Genomic DNA, 21,769 nt, shown 5'->3' on the forward strand with positions numbered 1-21,769 from the left:
TTGTTGCTTCCTATATTTACAGAATAATTTAAAGACCACCTAAGTTTTTATTCTTGTTGCTTCCTATATTTACAGAATAATTTAAAGACCACCTAAGTTTTTATTCTTGTTGCTTCCTATATTTACAGAATCATTTAAAGACCACCTAAGTTTTTATTCTTGTTGCTTCCTATATTTACAGAATAATTTAAAGACCACCTAAGCAAATTTTTTAAAAGCACATTTGTCAATATATCTTTACTTATTTATATTTATCACACTGCGAATTTCTAAACACCGGAGACTGTTATTTGGAGACACATGAAATAATAAGAACTTTTTTAAAATGTTAATCTGTAATCATTGCTAAGAATAGAATACATCACTTATTCACGTACGAACAATCTCCTGAAAAATGAGAAAAAACCGATACATGCGTATACACATATGCATACCATCGCCAACAAATGTTTACATTAACTCCCATGTGTGTGTGCTACATTATGTTGGGCAACAACTTTGTCTGTTTGTTTATATATATATATATATATATATATGTATATAAACTCCCGCGGTTCTTCATTTGCTTAGTGTAGTTGAATGTCTTAATGACTTTTATGACGAAAAAAAGTCAGTACTTGTTAGAGAAAGTTTGTAGGCCCAGCAACATAAAACTAATGATAGTATGTACAATTTGTTTTCAAAATGACGTTATGTTTTCTTTCTCGACAAGTGGTTAGCCAGTCACGCTACATTTTCCGAACGCATGTACCTCTACACAATACGGAATACTTAGTATACAAAGTGCCACGTTATAGAACCTACGCTTCTAAAGTTAATGCTGGTCTGACAAACCGTATAGCTTAAGCCTAATCACTCTTTGAAAAGGGGCAGCTGTTTGTCGTGCAACACGTGCCCCGAACCACCTGTTTATTCTGGGCTTATCACGTGACAGATACATTACATCTATGAAAAGGAAGGAGTTATCTTTTCCCCAAATGCGCTAGGTTGCTACATTTTTTATGCATACATAAATTTGTGGAGTTCGCCGTGACAGTTGAAAAAAATAGGATTTTTTTGTATAAATACTGCACGCGGATCAGAAAATAAAAATATAATAAATCTTTATCTTTGTATGTTTCTAAAATAGACTTTTTATTTTATGTTTATGTGTTTGTGTGTGGAAACAAACGTTAGCTTGTACGAGCATAATTTAGTCTGAGAGTCATAAAAATATCTATTTTATCCCAGAAGTCAAAGCAAGTGATAAAAACGCTGAACGCTACACTCAGTTAGGTGTCTCTATTATATACTTACCTTGCATTTCGAACGCAAACTATGTTCCTCAAGGACAGACTTTTGTAAACTATAACACAATTGATGTTGTAACAATATAAACACACAGGTTTTGTGTGTTTTATAACAATACAAATGACGTGCGGTTATCATGTCAAAATTGTGCTTATTTTAAATGTGAAGTCACATTTTGATTATGCATATGTAGGTGTATAAAATTCAACAAAAAAGGTAGTGTTGCACCAGCCAACACAATTATGTTATCTTTTATGAGCCCATAATGAGTGTTGTTTTTAAACTTGAACTTGCGTTATAGCCTTTCAAATACGAGACTTTTTTTTCACATAATACGAGTTGTTTTGTTTTTAGATACAGTGAATTGGTGGTTATAGAATTAAACACTAGATAACTTGACACATAAAAGAGAATGTTTCACTTACGCCACAGTGAGAGAAATTTGTTTGACCTTCTTTTACTATGTTTTAAAACATACATGTTGCTTGTTTTATTGCTAAGATTTTTTTTGTTCTTTGAAGTTGAATTCAAGCCCGGGGTTACGCGAAACTAGCCTAGATAAGGGTGAGGCAGGGTGTTTGATAGAATTGGACTGTTTCTTTAATGACCTAATTTACTAGAAATATTTGTTAGAGAAAGTGAGAACTAGAAGTTTGAAGTTTTTATTTTCTTCAAAAGCTTTGATTTTCAAGTAAACTTATTCGTTTTAAAATTTCATTAAAACTGGATTTTGTTATCTTTTGATAATTTTGAAATGTATTTTAAAAGCTTTCTTTTTTTAAAATGTAGTGAATAAATAGTGTTCCCCAAAACATAGAGTAAACTTTCTCAACTGAATCACCAATCATATTATTCCCAAGTGGCACAGTAGTATATCTGCAGATTTATAACGCTAGAAATCGGATTTGGATACCCATGGTGGGCAGAGCACAGATAGCCCATTGTGTAGCTTTGTGTTTAACTACAAACAAACACATAATATAAACTTTTTGAACTGTTTGTATCACCTGAAAAACAGCTAATATTCTATGATTTTTGTTATTGAAATCAAACCTTAGCATCAACAAAAATTATTAGGTTATATTTATTACATGTTCTGTGCCATTACAGTAAAGTATTATGTTTATGTATGCACTTACTAGCTCTCCTTGCTTTCGTTAGGCGGCGCTAGTATCTAATCTACGTGACTTTAGTTTCTAAGTTTATAATCAAATGAAAATGAAATTATTTTACACCGCAGTTAAGTTTCTTCGTTTCAAAAATTTCGCGCAAATTTACACAAAGGGCTATTTGCGTTAGCCGTCCCTAATTTTGAACTGACGGACTAGAGCACCTACTTTAAACTGTTGGACTACTCTTGTCTGATCGTACAGTAGCATTTGACCGCCATTCTTATATCGCACCCACAGCCCCAAAGTGTGGAGCGCATTACTGCAGCAACGAGACGTGAACCTTGAATCCTTGGATTCACAATCTAGACACACTAATCAGTAAGACGCGTCCGACTTGCATTGAGGAACAATCATTATATACACTATTTATGTGCACTTTACTTATTTCTTTTACTTAAATGGGAAGTAATTCTAAATATGCCATTTAGCCATACATTTAATTTTACTTATTTGGTGGTATATTTTCATGTTATTAATTTTTGGTCAGGTTTTTAGAGACGTAACTATGTCTCCACAACGAGCTTTAAAAAGGTCTTTCGCAACCCAAATTATTTTTATATGCAGCCTGCCCTCCAGCTCAAACAAAACAGCGTTGGTTCCCGTAACATCGCGAAAAATCATCACGTTGGTCGATCGAGACGTTTTTTATTTACAAACGTTTTAAAACTGAAAATTATTTGAAAAAGGTAAACAAATAATAAAGTATATAGTTTAGGCACTAAGACCATAGAATAGTTATGTCAGAGTCTTCGATTACTTAGGATTTGTGTACTGTTGTAGTATAAATCTCATAATAACTGAATTTCGATCAGATTAAACACATAGTTAAATATTTATTGTATATATGTGCCAGATATAATCATATAAGTATATAATGATCAGCAGATATGTTTCTAAATTATAACATAATTTCAACTATGCTCTGGCAAACTTGTGTTGTTCAGAAATTACTTGTAAATAGAGCGGATTCTTGGCCCTATTTTTAAACGTAAGAAATGGACACGCCTTATAAATGAAATCGAAGAATTTGTATGGATAAAATGGGGACATTCCTAACGCATTCATAAATCCACCTATATTGCATGAGGAATCCAGTAAGAAGTAAGATTAGCTTTGTATGGCCTATGTCCTCTTAAACATTAAAAAAAATGCAAGTATCAGTTTAATGTACGATGAAATTGAAACGCGAAATGCTAGAGCTGGAGAGTTTTCTTACATGTATTACGCACTTAAAATTCCACTGATGCTTACTGGAATTTAGGGACTTCCCCTAATGTTTCTCGTTCGATCACCCACACGTCATTTGTTTTTCTACCATAAAAAAAACAACAACAACAAATAAAAAACATTTCATACCTGGATAACTTGAAGTTAAGAGGAATAGAGCCGTAAGTCGTTTTATTGAAATAACAGGTAACGTTTTTGTTTTGTTTTTATCACTAAAGGGGTCTCATGATTCTGAAGTTCAATTTAATGTTTTGGAAAGGACCATTTTTGTCTCATAGAAATAATGCTTTCATTTGAACTGAACATATATTTTTGTATCACTTTTATGAATTAATTTTAATTTTCTGATTATTTCAGACATAATTATAGGCACCGCTGTAGTGCCTGTGCCCTGGAATCGTATTTATGTATTCCATAGAGTTGTTCTTTTTTATGACAGCTACGACATGATTTGAAAAGCTAGATGCTTAATGATGGCTTTAAAGAATGAAACCAGAATTAGCAGTATAATGCTTTGTCGAAATATTTTATTTCTGTTAAAATCAGGTCTTCGTTATAATACCGTAAAACACGTATAAAGGTCAAGAATCCTCTTCTTCTTGCTCGACAGAACAATGTTTTAAACGTAGTAGCCTATAAAGTTGACGTCGTCGTCTTCACTGTTGCTCTAGTTTAAATCCCTCACTCGGTGGAATTGCTGTAGTCTTTCTTTACGAAACCAGTGAATAAAGAAATGTTGTTGTTTTTTCTTTCCTACAGTGTTGTAAATTACGAGCACAGTAAGACTGGTTATGCCCTATTTGTTGAAGCAATTAAACATTAGCCGATTTAAATCTTAGAGTTGCTTCAATATCTTAACATTCGAATTAGTGTACCTTACTTAGTTTAATCTACCGTATATTTCTTTGCTTCACTTTACTTACGTTGCATTTTATTTTACACAAGAATAAAAGAAGTTTAATAGTTCACGTCGTCTTTGTTAAGGATGTAATTTTTAATTCGTTGTTCTAGTTGCAAAGGAAGCACAGACAAATCTGAATGAGGTACACAATGTGCATGTATGAACCTTTAAATCTTACATGTTATATAATACCAATATTATTTACAGTACAGAACAAAATACCAATAGTATTTACAGTACAGAACAAAATACCAATAGTATTTACAGTACAAAACAAAATACCAATATTATTTACAGTACAGAACAAAATACCAATAGTATTTACAGTACAGAACAAAATACCAATAGTATTTACAGTACAGAACATAATACTAATAGTATTTACAGTACAGAACAAAATACCAATAGTATTTACGATACAGATTAAAGTACCAATAGTATTTACAGTACAGAACAAAATACCAATAGTATTTACAGTACAGAACAAAATACCAATAGTATTTACAGTACAGAACAAAGTACCAATAGTATTTACAGTATAGAACAAAATACCAATAGTATTTACAGCACAGAACAAAGTACCAATAGTATTTACAGTACAGAACAAAATACCAATAGTATTTACAGTACAGAACAAAATACCAATAGTATTTACAGTACAGAACAAAATACCAATAGTATTTACAGTATAGAACAAAATACCAATAGTATTTACAGCACAGAACAAAGTACCAATATTATTTACAGTACAGAACAAAATACCAATAGTATTTACAGTACAGAACAAAGTACCAATAGTATTTACAGTACAGAACAAAATACCAATAGTATTCCCATAACAGAACAAAATACCAATAGTATTTACAGTATAGAACAAAATACCAATAGTAATTACAGTACAGAACATAATACCAATGGTATTTACAGTACAGAACAAAATACCAATATTACTTACAGTAGAAGAACAAAATACCAATATTATTTACAATACAGAATACAATACTAAGAGTATTCACAATACAGAACAAAATACCAATAGTATTTACAGTACAAAACAAAATACCAATAGAATTTACAGTATAGAACAAAGTACCAATAGTATTTACAGTACAGAACAAAATACCAATAATGTTGTTGTATGCAAATTCGTATTGCTGTTAAGGAAAACATTTATGTTCAGAAGCAAGAAGTAAAATGTTGTTATATATATATATATAAGGATGGGGTTAGCTTATAATTTTTTTTATAGAAAATTAGGATTGTTGATCTTATCAGATTTCTTTTTCTGTGTTTTTAGGGGTAGCTATCATGCCCACAACTGCCTATAGACTGCGCGTGGTAGTGGAATCTGGGACGTTGTGGGCTCTAGCGCCCAGATCTTAATCCCTTACTCAATCTGTAGCTTGATTTCTAGTTTTGATCATGTTTGATAGACAGAATATTCCCAATGCTTTTCGGTGCTTTGGCCGAAGACATTTTCACTTTAAAATGATGCTATTTTTAGTTTCGTATAAACTATATAATTGACATTGTTTCGGTACAATTTTGCTGGCTCGATCATGTATTTGTTGGCGCGTATATCTATAATAAAAAAATGTTTTTACATAATTATCTCGTCGGGATTGTAAAGTAAAGATCTACACGCCTTTGATGTAATACAGATAATAATAGGTAGGCAAACAACGACTTATAAGCATAAGGAATAGTTTTATTGCTGGTGGAACATATTACATGTTTCGATAGAACATTGGTCTGTTTTCTTCAGGCATAGACCAACACAGTTAGATCACGTATTATGTTCCACCATCAACAAAACTCGTCCTTATCCTTTATAAATTGTTGTTTGCCTTCCTATCATTATATTAGTATAATATGCTTCCTTGCTCAAGTAATACAGATAATTGTGAAATATATTCATATATGTATCTATTCAGACCAATAATTTTTTTATTTTGTATATATTTTAAGTTGGTTACTCCTATTTTCTGACTACTTTATTGAAACTTTGACGAAATACTACGTTTAAACTGCCTTTTATTAAGGTTCGTGAAACCTTAAGAGAAAGTAGGTTAACTGAAATACAACAATTAAGTTGAAAGGTTGTTTCTTTGTTTTAGTGCAAAGCTACACAATGGGCTATATGTGCTTTGTCCACCACAGGGAATCGAGCCCCAGTTTTTAGCGTTGTAAGTCAATAAACTTACCGCTGACCCAATGGGGAACCAAGAATAGAATTAAGGTGGATTAAAAGGGACACTTTTCGCAAATTCAAAATGTGTCATTTAAAAACTCAACTATTTTTGTTTTATTCATTTCTTATTAACTACGTATATTTTCGCTGACAACATTTAAAGTAAGTATTTGCTAGTAACTTGCATGTATAACATGGTTTTGAAACGAAACACAAAAAATTAAAAACATGATTATTATTCATGTTTTTGTAGTTTACCTTATATAGCGAAATATATTAGACTCTTTATGTTTTCGAATACCAAGGTAACTTTAAAATCATCAAGTTAACACTTATACATTATAAGCACTTTAATCATCTGTATAAAAACATATAAGGCTCAAGTAAATACCTAAAACTATGCAACGCAAGTCGTGACAATAAGTTAAGAAGAAACAGTTTACAAAACCTGTCTTGGTTTTGTGTATATGTCAAGGTAAAATAATGAAACGTATTAGGCAGGTCCGCTTTATAACGGGAGGTTCGTCAGGATAAATCACGAAGTAATGCTGAATTTAAGTGAAACTGAGCTTAAGCAAAGAAATAAACAGAGTGGACACGATGTGTAATATAAAATAAACTCAATCTTCATTTAAGTCAAAGACTTGATTTGTAGATGCAAGATGGTCGCCTTTCACTGAACTTGTGAATTTGACCAACTAGATTTTTTCCCCTCAAAATATCTTCACGTCAGTCAACTCAATTAAGATTCCTTTTGTGAAAGTTTAAGTCTAACTAACATTTGTTACTTAACAGAAATGTCAGATTTACCCATAGCGACTAGTACTACCCACTTGATTGGTCATTCTTATTCAACATAACCTCGACTCATCATCAGGCTCTCAACATAAGGGCATGGGTGGTGCAGCATTAAAGCCTTTCCTCCTCCCATGAGCAGATCAGGTATAACTTCATAGAATGGCAAAAGGTCAAAGGCAGCTATGGTAAAACGTTGTGGAATAAACTTATCGATTTAATGCAGGAGTGATGAAACTGCCTTTTGTGATGGTTCTTCATTTAGCCAATATTAAACTTTTCCTCGATCGTGAGGTGATTTCTTACCTGAATAAGTGTATCCGCAAATGGGAAAAAAATTAACTTGTGACATAATATATAACTACTGAATATATGAATGTTCTTTTTTTACCGAATCAATTTATTGGAACATACTTTCCAAAATTTGTGAAAAACAATATATATTACTGAGATATATTTGTTATGTTTATTTGGTTGCCTCAAATTCAGGATTAGGCATGGCCTGGTGGTTAGCCAACCTGGGTAAGAATCGGGAAATCCCAGGTTCAGGCCTCGACATGCCACTGAACATCTCCGCATTTTCAGTGCTGCGGCTGGTCCTTGCTAATCTGTGTGTTGTGTGCGATCATTGCAAATCAATAGTTACATAGACGGCTATGAACTTAGTAGACTACAAACCGTATAAACTGAAACACAGTACATAATACTTACACATAAAGAAAATCGTTTCCTTACCTAGACGCTTGTAATTGTGTATCATGACGTAGTATATTTTTCTAGGCGTGTCTATTGCCACTTGTATTGCAAGTGGTAATAGACAGCTAGCACGTGCAAGTGGGCAATTTATTTTGGAAATGTAATACTTGTGTAAATTAATTTTTTCATTTCTATCGATAATGATCAGAAATCGTATTCAACTTTAACAAAATACAAATATAATGCTTATTATTTTGCATTATGTGACTAGAATTAGGTTGTTGCTAAATACATCCCTCGCATAAGCTCCAAAGCGCATGCGTAGAGAAGTGGTAACAATTTCTTTGTTTAGAGTAAAACCACATTGGGCTATCTGCTGTGTCCAACGCGGGGAATCGAACCCTGGATTTTATCATTGTACGTACGTAAACTTACCACTGACCCACCGGGAAACAAACGGCAATATACACCGTCTTATCATTTCTTTTGGTGGCATTTTATTATGGTTTCTTGCCCCAACAATGTAAATGTAGTTCCAGCGCCCCTATTGTAAAATTGATTGAAAGAGTTTCTTCAGGAATCGAGATTATATAAATACATATCTTTTTTTAATAATAAAGTGTAGTACATTTAAACATGAAAAAAATGCAGACAATTTTAAATATCTGCACAGCAAATCCCAAACTGTGTAAAAAGTCATGTTTATTCTAATTTACTAGAAGCACCAACGTGAAATTCGCAACTGAATTGTAGAAAATGAATTTTAGAATATTAGAACAAACAACAGAGGGATAAACAGACAAACTGAATGGGAAATTATACGTGATCAGATAGATAGATGAAATGAGTGGGAAGTGAGACGTGATTGAATCGATGGATAGACGAACTGAATGGGAAGAGATACGTTATTGAATAGATAGATAGGCGAACTGAGTGGGAAGAGAGACGTAATTGTATAGACAGATGAGCGAACTGAGTTGGGAAGAGAGACGTAATTGTATAGACAGATGAGCGAACTGAGTTAGGATGAGAGACGTTATTGAATAGACGGATAGACGAACTGAATGGGAAGAGATACGTTATTGAATAGATAGATAGACGAACTGAGTGGGAAGTGAGACGTGATTAGATGGATAGATAGACGAACTGAGTGGGAAGAGAGACGTAATTGTATAGACAGATGAGCGAACTGAGTTAGGATGAGAGACGTGATTGAATAGACGGATAGACGAACTGAGTGGGAAGAGAGACGTGATTAGATAGATAGATAGACGAACTGAATGGGAAGAGAGACGTGATTAGATGGATAGATAGACGAACTGAGTGGGAAGAGAGACGTTATTGAATAGACGGATAGACGAACTGAATGGGAAGAGATACGTTATTGAATAGATAGATAGACGAACTGAGTGGGAAGTGAGACGTGATTAGATAGATAGACGAACTGAATGGGAAGTGAGACGTGATTAGATAGATAGACAACTTAATTGGGAAGTGACCCGTGATAATATACATGTATATTTAGACGAACTCACAAACGATTAGATACAAAAATTTGGAACTTCTTAGGTTTACAGATGACATGAACTTTGACACTCTGCTTTGGTCAATAATTGTTTGTTTGTTTGTCTTGAATTTCGAGGGCTATCTTCGCTAGCCGTCCCTAATTTAGCAGTGTAAGACTAGATAGAGGGAAGAGAGCTAGTCGTCACCACCCACCGCCAACTCTTGGGCTACTCTTTTACTAACGAATAGTGGGATTGACCGTCACATTATAAAGTCCCCACGGCTGAAAGGGGAGCATATTTGGTGTGACGGGGATTCGAACCCGCGACCCGCAGATTGCGAGTCGAGCGCCCTAACCACCTGGCCATGCCGGACCAAATACTTTAATCAAAATATCTTACGTTTCGAGCCTTCAAAGCACGTGTATTTATGTGTTTAGAGATCGGTATTTTTATATTTTACCTTTTCTGTAAATTGACACACCCACTTCACATACACGACTAATGTACGGGTATTTAATTCTTTTTAAGTCATCAAGAAAGCTGCACAGAAAAATAAAATAGCGTTTTGATTGTCATAGTTACGTGAAATCAAATGTTTTTATATTTAGGTCACATAAAAGACGAAACTAATCTTTTGTGTTTTTTTCTTTTCGTACAATCTTGAATCATGACATTTTATGTCGATGAGAACATCTTCATGTTTAGATTACATAACTTTTTTACGCATACCTTGATGGTGTGTCGCGTGTTATAATAATCTTGTTTCTTTTACTTTTACCTCGTGTTAATGTTTGAAAATATATAAATGGTTTAAAATAGTCAGAACATCTCTGGGAGAGAGAGAGAAAGAGAGAAAAAAAAAGTGGTAAAAAGTTATGGACCTATTTTGGATGCCCTAAAAAAAAAAAGAAAAGACAACTCAGCGCCGCGTGGCAGCTAGAGAGAAGAAGTCACGTGCTCATAGCGTATCTCCCATTTCCCACGACAAGCGTGGGGCCTAGCCTTCCCGCAGTCGGTGGTTGCTATATGTAATATAGAGTGGAATTGAGATTTGTAGTGGGTCATAAGAAAGTGGGGTAGTGAGAGTGTTTCCCGCCGGGACGTTAGGCCTAGTTATGTGTGATTACATCGAAACAGGTCAAATCTTTCACTTTCTCCAGCAACTAGATTTTGTTCTTGTTTTCTAGGACCGGTTCTGTACCACTAACAGTCACTTACAGGGCCTTAAGAGAGTTGTTCTGCTTTTATTTTAATACCCAGTCAGGATTTTACGGTGAGTGCGCAACCGTGACGTAACAAAGCAAAACTGCTAACACAAGTGTGTGTATGTATTAGTAGTATGGAAGTAGGTGTACAGCTACAAAGAACTGATCTATCATATTGTCAAGTTTATTGATACATTGTTTAAAGTAAGAGGTCAAATTCAGCTACTTTCAGTCCTATAGTATATGTACTTGGCATCAGACGAAACAGTTTAAATACAAGTTGTCAAAGCAATCCGTACTCTCGAGCTTTGGAACCCTCAGATTAAAATTTTCTGGAATATTTGTGGATTACCAATGTAAGTACGTACTCCAAATTTCTAACTGACAGTGATGCGTATGTTAAGTACCTTGTTAAGTATGTTGTCAAGAAAATATACTTCAGATTAAACTTATTGCTTATTAATGACGAAAAAAAATGCATTAGATAAATATTAGTCATCGTTTGGTTTGGTTAAAAATAATCATACCACTTTTCTGTCAGAATAATCTGTACTTCGATATTAACGCACATTGTATAAGAATAAAAGATTCTACTCGAATCTAGAAGTTATAGACTTATTTTAGGGTTTTTTTTCTTCCGTTTCTTCGATTTGTATCTAAATGATTTTCTCTTTGTCTTCATTTCTATATATTAAATGATATTGACGTTCACGAACGATCAGTACTACGAATTAAAGTCCTTGAAAATTTTGATAGTTAATTACGCAAGTTATTCACGAGAAACTAGTTGATATTTTGATGCCTTAAGCTACTCCTTCTTTCGCATGCTCAAAACAGGTTTCTTTGTTCTTTCTTGTTTGGAAGTTGTGGTGAGTATTAAAAGAATTGTACCACATCTTGTTTCAAGAAACGAAAGGCTAAATCTGAAATTGTGACATCCACGCAACACTCTCATATGAGAACCTATCAGAAAGTGCCAATTTCATTTTAAATGTTATATTTTAGGGTGTGTTAAGTTGAAGTTATGTTGAATTGTCGGGTCTCACCTTAAGCTGTGGCAAGGTATTTTACCCGTTAATATTTCTCTCAGTTACAGTTAAGCTCGGAAAGGAAATTGCTTGAAGGATTCAGCCTTTTGTTCTTCCATTTTAATAGTGTTTATATCTTAGTTTATAGGCGTTATTAAAACGTCATAGAATTTATAGTGGTATCACGTGAGCATAGCCTCGATTCTGGAAGTAATTACTTATAAGATGCTGAGATTAATGAACTCAGAAAAGTGCCGCACGGGCTAAAACTGTCATGTATAATTACTATTGTAATCATAGTTGTATCCTTGAGAAGTTAGGTGCTATTTTAGGTGTCGTTTTTTAATGCTATATGCTAATAGCTTGATCTCTAAAATATTAGTGAAGTTTTGTATATGGTGTTACTCTTCGCGCAAGGCGGTACAAGAAATGCCTATGATCTATGTAGTGGTCATATCTAAAAATACCTAAACGTTAGTGGCGGTACATTAGGAATTTCCTGGAGAGGGTGGTGTTATATAGAAAGTTAAATGTTACTGTGTTAGTACTATTACTTCTGAAAACCACTTTTAAAATTTGTATTACCTGTGAGATATGTGTACTGTTTTAGTCTTAACACGATTTCGTGCAAAAACGTTTTTTCCTTTTTCCTCTTAGTCTTCGAAAAGGCAGCATAGCGCCAGTGACATCACAGTTCTGTAGAATATTATTATTTTTATTGTGTTTCTTGTTATTTTAGCACTGTTTCGTGGCATTTTGTTATTAAGACACTAAAAAAAAAACCAAAAAACATTAGTGTATTTATTCGTGTTCTTCTCAAAGTTCAAGATAGTTTTACTTATGTTTCGTTTGATGCATTTATTTTCTTGTAACTTCATTTGATAGCTAGAAAGTTTGAAATATAAGAGTACAAATAGCGTATTAGCACATGATTAATGCATGGCACCGGAGTTGTTATTAATAAACAATTAGAGACATGGATTGTGTTACAACTATGCTTGCTGCGAAACATAAGCTGTTATATTTGATGTTGTAATGCCGGTTGGGCGTTCCATGGAGACTAACACTATCTAATATATATAAAAGCCAGTTGTCTTTTGGTAACGCTCCTTTCGTCTGTGTCGCTTAGCAACAAAACTATATATAGGTCACATCAGCTTACAGGGGCAACAACTATCTCAACCGTATAGAGGAACGTATGGTAAACAAAGCTTGCTAAAGGAAAGGCAGGGTCCCAGTTTTTTTGTTTTACAAATCTCCAACCCGTCATTTTTTAAAAATTTTTTGGCGGGTCAAAGAGAGCTAGTTACAAAATATATTTTACAGCGAATGTATAATAATAGTTAGTCAAAAATTCTAAACTTAATTTATTACAAATTTATATGTAGGTGTATCTGTGCATGTGTGTAACTGATATAGGTAAAGGGGCGTAGCCAGAAACACGGAGTGGGGGGTCCGGAAGATCTTTTTCTCGAAAGAAACTGGACTTTTTCCTATCTGCAAAGAATTTAAGTGATTTACATGGAAATCAACTGTTTATAAAAGCCAAAACAAAAGATAGTAGACCTTTTAGACTTTTTGGAATATTTGGGTGGCCGTTCGACTCCCCCCACCTCTCGCTACGCCCCTGAGGTATAATAATATTCAGAGCGAATGTTTAAGAAATAAATTTGCTAAGTTTCTTACTATACCAAACTGGTTTTATTTGGCAGATTATGGAAGATGCTGTAAATCCGTGAAATGATGTGTTAAACAAATCTCTTCTTCCTTTTTTTTCCATTTTTTTTTTGCAAGTTCACGAGGAAATAAGTGTATTATCCACGAATGTGGAAATATAAATTCTCGAGAAAACAACTTTATTAACTGTAAATGTTAACCCGAAATGTGGGTGTCGTAAGTACACGAAACCTAACTAAAAGGCCCACGTGAGCATGAAATGGGAATGGTACATTTGTTGTGTCACAATATTCAGGTCACAATCCTAGGTCGTATAATACGTAGCTTCTTTTGTTCTCGACCTTATTGCTTTGTGTTTCTGAATAAGATTCAGACCATTTTAAACATCCAGCCTAACCGTAGAGGCTTTTAAACAGAACTATATTTTTAACTGACTGATAATTGTTACATTAGGTGGGAATTATTATTTTCAGATCAGTACTGTTTTAAGATCCTTAATGAGTATTTTTATTCATTGTGAAGTCTGTATTCTGAGGTACACTATAAAGTATTATTGTTGCTGTGACGATCTAGAATCTAGGATAAGAATAGGTTAATAAATAATAACTTATATTGGAAAGTTACTTTCATAACACTTTGGGATTTTAACTGAATTTCAAAGTAATTTGAAGTCGTTCAAACGCCGAGAAAAAAAAATTAAAATGTGTTCATAAAAGTGTTTGGGGTAATTTAAATTGGGTATTTCTCTTATATTATTTGACTAAAAATGGCACTAATAGAATGATAGTAAAGAAATATATATAATAAGCGAAATGAAAGTTCTGGACAAAGAGCGTGATTAGAAAATCAGAATGATTTTAATATAATGGATCAATAATATACGTGTACAAACATGCATAATGGAAGTTTTGGACAAACAATGCGATTAGAAAATCAGATATTTTTATTTTGTATGGTAAGTAAAGTAAATGTAAAAACAGTACAATTAGGAACCCAAAAGAGTAATGTAAATCTAATATCAATTGACCGAATCCATATAGTTAAGGTAGAGAAAATAATACAAATGTTATATTTTATGTGAAAAAATATATTGATATTAATTTAGAAGGTTTTAGAGGTAACGCAAATGAAATTTGAAATAGTTCATAATGCCCCCTAATGGCATAGCGATATGTCTGCGGAATTACAACGCTAGAAACCGGGTTTCGATACCCGTGGTTGGCAAAGCACAAATAGCCCGTTGTGTAGCTTTATGCTTAACTTCAAATACAGACAAAACAAACTAACTAACTTATTCTTTCGTATTATTAAACACACCAGTTGTTTAAGATATTAAAGATAAATACGAAGCCCAATCTGTCGTTCGATTAACCAATTGTCGTTGAGTTATACATATCCTTCAAATCCTGTATTATATAAATATAGTTTCAGTGTGGTGAGTAAAAAAAAAATTAAAACACTATACATTTAATATACAATTCACCACTTTAAGGTAGTCTAGTTTTATTTTGTTTTTCGATTTACCCTTGTCCGGGATTACTGATGAGGGGTTCAGGTCCCCGAAACTGATATAACTCAGCGACAAGTGGTGAAATGAATGATAGATTAGGCTTCTAATTTATTTTTAGAATAGGATACTGTTATATTAGGGAATAAACATTTGTACCGTGATATCAAGTATATCAGATCGTTATATTTTACCCTTTTTTAAATAATATTTATTCGTGTTTATAGTTTTACCTGTTATTTTTATTGGTAATAAAGACTTAATGTTTTACCATAGCTGCATCTTTAGTACATTTTTCTAATTAGTTATTAGTGCATTTACTCGCCCAAAGGAGTCCCCACGCCTCCCCTAAACCGGTACATTTAACAATAAAAGAATAATAATACTTTTTTCTCTTTGATGTGGGTTTCACTTGCCAATTGTAGGGGGAAACCCTGGTGAAGAAGGATACAGGACACTCAATTATATGGTATACATTCATTTGCCAAGTCATCTTATAAAATGGCTCGAGCCGTCAAGGGGTAACCCAGGTGGAATAAGGAATAGAACTGATCTAGAATTTACTTGTGTTGATGAAGACTTGAATTAACAGCATCGTTTTTCATGGAAGTGTTTTACAGGTCCTCTTTTGTTATATATCTATATTTTTTATTGTTAAAATATTAACATACTTTTTTTGTTTTTGCAAATCTGTTATATAACACCTATTATTCAAGATAATTCTGTCTCTAGAAAACTTTCTTTTACAATTTTTGGCGTCTTTATAACTTCTTGTAATATCTCTAATCCGTTCGTTTTACTTACACTTACTTCCTCATCTTCGAGATTAGGTCCATGTTTTGGACCAGTGAGGGTCAAGGTTCAGCGTTGTCCTCTTCTTCCTTCTCAGGAATTATTATTTTGTTTACACTGTTAGTGAACAGTGTAAACAGTGGCACAGCGGCATGTCTTCGGACTTACAACGCTAGAAACCGGGTTTCGATATCCGTGGTGGGTATAGCATAGATAGCCCATTGTGTAGCTTTGTGCTTAACTTCAAACAAACAAACAAACTGTTAGTGAATCCCAGCTAATGACTCTTGTAACGTTGTTGAATTACTCACAGTATGTTAAATTTTGTTAATTGTCCGCAGTTTTAATTAACATATCCTTTTTGTGCCATGTCCAGTTCATGGGGTAATATTAACTCGTATATTTTTCACTAGCTTCACTTATGCGTGATCACACTGTTAGTTCTTGTTCACAACATATTTTGTTTTCTAAACGCCTGTTTATTACTTTGAATTTCGCGAAAACCTACTCGAGGCCTATTTGATCTAGCTGGCATTAATTTAGGAGTGATAGATTAGAGGGAAGACAGATAACTAGTCAATACCACCCACCGCCTACTCTTGGGATCCTCGCTACCAGCGAAAATGGGATTGACTGCACATTATAACTCCACCACGGCTAAAAGGACCAGCATGTTCTATGATGTGTTCGAACCCTCAATCCGAAAATTGCTAGTAAAGCGCTTTAACCAACATGCCATTTTAGGTGTGTTCGAACCCTCAATCCGAAAATTGCTAGTAAAGCGCTTTAACCAACATGCCATTTTAGGTGTGTTCGAACCCTCAATCCGAAAATTGCTAGTAAAGCGCTTTAACCAACATGCCATTTTAGGCCTTTGAAAACTCACCATTTTTCCTGCAATTTGTACATGCCATGAGACTTGTTATGCTCATAGATAAATTTCAGGCTGGTGACACTTTTAACAATAAGAATATCAACACCTATAGTAACCTATTCAGAACTACCAGCAATTTGCTTTTACCATGGACAAAGAGTGGCCGTTATCCATGACGAAGAAAAAGGAAAACCGTTTTCCATACATTGTTAGGTATCGGGTTGTTTAGGACATGAAAGCTGGCATTGACAAACTTCATTTCTTCCTGGATTTAAACAGGTAATTTATTTATAAACAAATTCAGGATTTCAGTTAGTCCTGCGTTCAGCCTCACTTTCTCTGTGTGACTTGGGCAAGGTAATCTCCTAAAGTTCTGTTATTGACTTGAACTGTTGTCGGAAAAAGTATACTAACGTTAGAATGGTAACTCTGTAACTGTTTACAAGCTATATTTTAATTACACAACAAATTCTCTTGATTTACCAAGACTCTCGAACTCTCAGTCATCTTTTCGTAGTCTAAATAATAATTTATTTCTAGGATTGCTCTAACGTTTAATTAGGTTAAAGCATTTTAGTTTTCAAGAAAATCAGGCAAAACACATAGCGGCAAAACTTGTAACATATGATTGAAAAGACTAATTAACTAATATCGATTACAAATGAACGCAATCTTTTTTAGCTTCTGTCATTTCTATTTAAACTACTTAAGTGTCGTTCACTCTTCCGATACTAAAACACAAGTATGTAGTTTCTTTTTTACATGCGAGGCTTGCCGTTTTGTTTTTGGCTTTTCTGAATATTTTTAATGCTTATTTTATTTCGAGAAGTCACACTTCGTTACTTGCGTAATCTTGAGATTGAAGATAATGATTAATTATCAAAGTATTATGTGCGTGTGATAAACCCAGTATTATCAGTTATTACACCATACTTATCACATGAACAATCAATTACTAAACAATGTACAATTAATGTGCATAAGTTGTAAAACATGATACTACATTTTACTTACTGTATTCCATACTAAACAAAGACTTTATAATATTATAGTGTTGTAAGCTAGATTTTTAATGAGTTAATGTACATGTTTACTATAGGTAGCATCTAATCGTGACGATGAGGTAATAATCGAGAAACTTTGACTAATATCTAGGTTGGTACATTGTTTGTAAATAAGAGTAATCAGTGAATGAGAAGTTAGTGAAGTATTCGGTGTATGAAAGATCGAGTAGTTGTTGACTAAGAAAAGATTATCGAGTAAAATTATTCTGTAAAAGTTAGTGCTTTTGTAAGCTAATCACTTAGCTAGTCAAGCTTGTCATCGATCGAGGAAATTTTTGCTAAACGTTGTTTGTATATTAGGCGTACACTAGTTTCTGAGATTATGTGAAGAGCTTGTGAACTTAGGCCTACAACTTACATCAAAGTGAACGTAGCCTGTAATAAACGTCATTGAAGAAATAAATTAATTTTTTTACTGTTTACGTGGACTGGATTTGGTATATTTTACCAGATAATCAAAAAGAAATCGTCCAAAGATATAAGACATTACAACAATACTGTTACTGGTGTCATTGGTTTGGTTTGGATTTCGCGCAAAGCTACACGAGGACTATTTGTTCAGCCGTCACCAATTTAGCAGTCGTAGACTAGAGGAAAGGCACCTAGTCACACCACCCACCGCCAACTCTTGAGTATGTTTAGTGACAAGGATTCGAATCCTCGACCCTCAGATTGCCAGTCGAGCACCCTAACCATCAGGCCTTAGATGTCATTGGACATCTGCAGATTGGTCCAAGATTCAGGCTGAGATATGGCTGCTGAATATGCTCCGCACTTTGGGTTGTCGAGGGGGTTATAAAAGAGTCACAGTCAATCCCGTTATTCGGTTACAAATAGCCATATAGGCGGCAGGTGCTACTGATTGCTTGCCTTTCCTCTGGACAGTATTTCGAAATTAGGATTTGTTATGCCTGAACTTTAGCCGTTCATCCCATGTGTCGTAAAAGGTGACATTAAGATTGAATATACCAAATACCGTCTAGTGGATTTTCTGCATTTAATATTTCTGTTACCAGTTAGGTGTATAGTCGAAAGCAGAACCATGTCACATTGTGTAAGAATCTACATATGAAAAAAGTGAAGTTTCAAACTTGTAACAGCAGGCCAATTTGAAAGTGTATATAGAGTTGAACAGAAGACCATTTCACTTAGTTGTAGAGGTTTATAAGGTAAACGTGAAGCCTAACACTTCAGATACCAAATATATTATTAGGCGTTATATCTAAATAACATTGGTTTGATAATTATACTTGATTTAATTTGAGAGTTGATGTATTCTTATGTATAGATTCCTGAAATTAATTGTACTTAGATGCTAGTGTGATATTCAATACTAATGCTTCTCCAAATAAGATTTAATTCCATATTTTGTTGCTCAAAATAAATTTTAAGGTCGTTCATATTTTATTGTAATGATAAGCGTTTGCATCATTCCTCCCCCCCTTTTATAACGTTAACATAACATTTATCGACTTTATACTACCAGTTCAAAGTTTAATTTTATTTGAGAATACTTAAAGCTTTTATACTCTTGTATGAGGTAGAAATTACAATGGTAATCTTGCCTGTCTTGGATAAGAATACTTATGATATCATTTATTCAGTTTGATCTGTACAGCAGAGATTTGAACGTTAAAACTGGGTAATCGGATTAAAATATTTTCTTGATTCTTGCAGCAGGGTCCGGATCTCATTTTTCTCCAATGCAAAAAAAAAAAGATAAATAAAAGGAAAAAATAGAAATAAATAGAAAAGTACAGATGCAAGTGGTAGAAGTATCATTTATTTGTTTTATAGGATAATTTATGCTCATTTTTCTATACGGAAAGTAAATCTGGACCGTCTGTAACATTTATAAGATTGGAAATAGGCGTAAAGGATATTTTCTTCCAAAATATTATGACCGATTTAAAACCCGTCAGAGGTCTCTGAAGGAGCTATTTTCATCGGTATGACCATAAAACTTTCCACCCTTCCCTCTAACCCAGTAGTGGACAGAAGTTGATATAATTTGGTCCAGAGGGTTACTTCAGGATCGTAATTCTAACAGCCAGCTCCATAAATGAAGAACAGGATATTCCCAATGGCAGCAGAAAGTAGTGGTCCTTTAAATTTCTTAGTGCTAACTTGTAGGTTGGAAAAGTCAGTGTAAAGTGTTAGGAACTGGCCTTAGAATAATTTCAGAAAGTACTCAGCTTCTCAAAGAGGACAAGACGTCTCTCAGACTATCTCCCTCAGGTGACTCTTCGGTAGCAACTTATTTGGACCCTCCCTTTTTGAAAATCCTGGATCCGCCCTTGCCATGTTAATGTATTGTTTTGCAGGACTTTCCCATAATAATTTGATATTTCTTATGTAGGTGTCACTCCAGTTTCGTGGAATAAAGGATTAGTGTGATTTACGTCAGAGATGCAGCTCAACATTAAAAGAGCAGTAGATCATTCTTATAGCGATCATGATCTTCTACAAAACTTAAAGTATTCGTCAGAAGACAATAATGTAATAAGGAGGAAAATAATACTGTATTTTGAAGGAAGTTCTGTGTAAATGCCTAATCTCTAACTTGAAACCATAAATAATCAATATGAAAGTCATGTTAAATATCATAAAAATGCACACTCATCAACATAAATTAGGCAAAAGAAAATTTGAAGCGTTGTGAAATGTTAAGAATATTACAAACGTAAAATATTCATAATATCCTTTAGTGATTTCCAAGTATTTTACTTAGTCAGAACCACAGTTTTGTATAGGCGTGTTTTCTGTGGTTGGAGAGATACGAACCTAGAAACGCCTGTTTACATATTCATGCTTGTATTTTGTGAGTATAAACAGACACGGATAAAGAAGAGATTTCATTGAATTCATAAATATGTATATTTTTTTTCCCTCAGAAAACGTTTTTATTGCCAAATTATTACCGTATCTCATACTTCTAGTTTGTGCAATACTATTTTAAAGTTGAGTCTTTGGTGAATATTTCATATTGAAAATTCGATAATTAAAAAAACATTCTATCGAGGCTACAGATATGGTGTTGATGATGAATATATTTCCTCAATATGATTTTTTTTTCTATCTCGTATTTTCTCGTAAGTTTTATTACGCTACTCATAGACGATGCTAGATACATGTCAAAACCCCTCAGAAAATATGGGGTTCTAATATTATTAAACACCTGTGAATCGCCGCTACTGTTATGGCAAACGCAAGAATAATCCCTGATTCTTATAATTATTTTCGGTGGATAATCATTATTATGGAATATTTTAATACAAGCTCGACTTTTTTTTTTGTCTCCCTGGACGTTATTTATCAATGCCCTCTTGTGGCCCAGCGGTAAGCTTGAGGTCATATAACTCTAAAATTCGGGGTTGGATCCCTACGGTATACAGCTTGCCTCTTTATGTTTTACACCAAATAATCGATGATTATCAAATAGGTTATTTATTAATTGTGTACAACTAAACAAAGGAAATTATTTAAATCATAATAAATCAGAAAGTTAAACACTATGTATATATTCTTACTAATCCTTGGTATTTCAGAGAAAAAAATATTTTTTTTATTTTAGAGAGTTTAATGAGCTCAATTACTTGTAAAAAACGTTAGTTTTGACCAGTTCTGGCATATAAAATAGGGCCCGGCCTGGCCAGGTGGTTAGGGAGCTCGACTCGCAATCTGTGGGTTCGATTCCCCGTCCCATCAAACATGTTCGCCCTTTCAGCCGTGGGGGCGTTATTATGTAATGGTCAATCCCACTATTCGTTGGTAAAAGAGTAGCCCAAGAGTTGGCGGTGGGTGATGATGACTAGCTGCCTTCCCTCTAGTCTTACACTGCT

The 21,769-nt window shown here is 33.8% G+C and overlaps 1 protein-coding gene across 8 annotated transcripts in view; it reads left to right on the top strand.

Annotated features, from left to right (window-relative positions):
* Positions 1-21,769, top strand: part of LOC111085105 — a 109,669-nt gene that overhangs the window by 76,825 nt on the left and 11,075 nt on the right. Inside the window, exon 1 of one of the 8 annotated variants that reach the window (XM_022382327.1) lies at positions 3,096-3,148. The exons of 4 other annotated variants lie outside the window; for them this stretch is intronic. The gene's annotated coding sequence lies outside the window, so the exon portion shown is untranslated. 3 more of the 8 variants (XM_022382307.1, XM_022382301.1, XM_022382289.1) reach the window with 3 other exon arrangements.

Source organism: Limulus polyphemus, unplaced genomic scaffold (genome assembly GCF_000517525.1).
Source record: "Limulus polyphemus unplaced genomic scaffold, Limulus_polyphemus-2.1.2 Scaffold11, whole genome shotgun sequence".
Lineage (NCBI taxonomy): Eukaryota > Metazoa > Arthropoda > Merostomata > Xiphosura > Limulidae > Limulus > Limulus polyphemus.